We start from the raw sequence: 2857 nt of genomic DNA on the forward strand, positions 1-2857 counted from the left end.
CACAGAGCAGCTGATGGGTTCAAACCATTTTTTCATCAATAGGTGAGTGCTTAACTGCCATGACACCAGGCCTCCTTAAAAAGTACTCAGAATGAGAATTTGATTCAGAACACTTCTTATGTAAACAACCATCTCAAATGTCAAGTACTTCATCCTACTTTGAATCTATGTATCTTCATTTTTTGTTTAATAATTTTAATGAACATTTACAGAGTATCTTGATTTTTTAATACCAAAATAAAAAGTAGGGGGGATGGAAGAAAAAAGGTGAGAAAGATATATAATTATGGTAGGGAAAGGGTAGCCAAGTGTGAGTATGCAAATATCAGATGCCTCAACTTCTTATTTTGCACTAATTCTAATAGCATCAGCAAGAATAATGCTAGCACTATTGGCCTAGTGCTAAGATGCTGTGTTGCAATCCCAAAGGCACAGGGTTTTAAACAGCCAGCTACTTAGCAGGATAAAGGTGGGCAATCTCCTCCCAAGCAATTCACTGTCTCTAAACATGTACTGGTGGGTCAGCTATGGTTCAGTTCCAATTTGAGGGCTCAATCTTAAAACGTCACATCTCAAAGCAATATCATGCTTTCCTTTCTTGAAGTGGCAGGATACTGTGAAGCAAGAACTTTGGTAAAGGTGATACTTGTATCTATATGGTCTCCCTCCATTAAGTATTCATATTAACTCAGCAAGTAGGTGTATCCAAATTCACTTAGCTAATCAGTAAAACTGACCTATTCACAGACTCTTACCAAGGTCTTTCTTGAATTTTTCTCCATTTAATGAACTTTTTTTTTTCAGGTGCTAAAGTACAAATTTTAATAAAACCTTTGATACTGTCTTTTTTTAATTTTTTTCCCTCTTTATTATTTTTTGTGTGTGTACCATCAAATCAGATCTGACTGGTACAGGAGGAGATGGTTCCTCCTTCTCCAGCAGAGCATCTGGTGGTTTGAACCGCATAGCTCTAGGACTGCAGTGCTGCTTCTTGCCACTAGGCCACCAGAGCTCCCTAAAACCTTTGATACTGTCTCAATCCATAAATTAGCTACAAAAAGTAAAAACAAACTAACCAACCCCATCAAACCAAAAATAAAAGGAAAAAAAAATCCACACCATCATAACTTCAGAGGCACCAATGTGTCAAATACTTCATCACAATTTCAACAGCAGCTGTGAAAGTACAGTGTTTCAGATAGTGCAATATTTCCAAATGATGATTAACAACCCCTCCTCACAACTAAGAAAGAAAGAAAGGGGAAGGAGAGAGGGAAGGAGAGAGGGAAGGAAAGAAAAAAGGAAGGAAGGAAAGAGGGAAGGGGGAGTGAGGAAGGAAGAGGAGAGAGAGAACGAACGGATGAGCATGCCAGGCTGCCAGTGGTTTTGATGCTCAGATAGATAATAAAATCTGGACGGGATTTTATTTTGTTGCAGGCCCTAGCACAGGCTTATCACCTGCTCAGTGCACAGCCCTGTTCAGAAGACATCCTCAAAGAAATTGAGCATTTCAAGAGAGTGACAAGTCCATCAAAGCAGAGGTTACAGACAGATCTTAAATAATATAAATAAAAAGTCACGGTCTTGAAATTTCTTGGCGTTTTCTCATCAGAATATAACATACTTTCTGTTCCGCAGAGTCCAGGAGCTCTGGCCCTGGTCGTGGCTCTGGCGGGGAACACATCAGCTGCCACACTCTGGAGAAAGCTGAGGGTGGATCTTGCCTGCTCTGGTACCAACATGGTCGTTCTTGCCAGAAGACGTTTTGCTACTTCCGAGTCAAGCTGCAAGTCCAAGTCAACTCCAGACCACCAAGCCAGGCACTCCTGGCTTTGAATCTGACTGCAGTCTTCGGGGGTGCGGAGGGGTGCAGGGGTTCCAAAGGAACATGATGAGGTGGAAGAGAGTGGATGGCTGTCAACCTAGACTGCACATGGTCCGGGCCTGATGCCCTGCGTCTAGGATACAATCCAACTGATAAATGTAAAGAATGAGGGCGGAGAACAGTGGGCTAGAAAAGTCAACCAAATGGAAAAAGAAAACTAGCACCGAGGATGCAGGAGTTTTCTTGGCCAGATGAGCCTACATGAGTGCAAAAGGACTCTGGGACTCCCTGTATTAAGGAGGTGGTGGCCGATCCCTCCTTCACTCACTGCTTTACAGTTAGAACCAACTCATACAAGCGACCCTCAAGCAGTGTTTCTGAGACCTTAACTCACTTGGGTGGAGACTGTCTATCCTTCTCCCATGGAGAAACTGGTGACTGTGGGCGACCAGAGGAACTGCCTTTGAGTTAACAGCACAATTCCCTTCAGACTATACCACCAGAGCTCCCTTGTCAGACACTACATGGGTACCACCACCACTTTTCCTTCCACAGGATATTGTTACCTACACTTTCTTGGGAAAACCACCCACTTCTTTAGACCTTCATTTCCCCATCTCTCTTGTACTGCCTCTGAAAATCCACTGGAGAGAATCTAAGTATGAGTCCTTTCCAATTACCTAGTGCCTAATAACAATTCCTAACACAGTTGTTTGCTGATTGGATAACATAATGGAAAATGCTTTGGAAACCAGCGTGCAACACAAAATTTAAAGCATAATTGTTTTTAAGCCTGGAAGAGATTGCCAACTTTCATTTCATTCCCAAAGAACCGAAAATACCAAGGAGTCTTAACAACTAGTAAGGAGAAAGGGCTAGTAAAGAAGTCAACACTAGCCTTCTTTCCCATCACCCCCATGCTCAGATCTCAACATTCCCTCCAAAAGTTCAAGGCTTTCCCCTATCTTCTCAATATTAATATTCAGGCAATGGGAATTCACTCATTGCTGTCAAGTCAGAACAGACTCATAG

The sequence above is a fragment of the Elephantulus edwardii genome, unplaced genomic scaffold, assembly GCF_000299155.1.
Source record: "Elephantulus edwardii isolate Elephantulus edwardi_28Jun2011 unplaced genomic scaffold, EleEdw1.0 scaffold00105, whole genome shotgun sequence".
In the NCBI taxonomy this organism is placed as follows: Eukaryota; Metazoa; Chordata; class Mammalia; order Macroscelidea; family Macroscelididae; genus Elephantulus; species Elephantulus edwardii.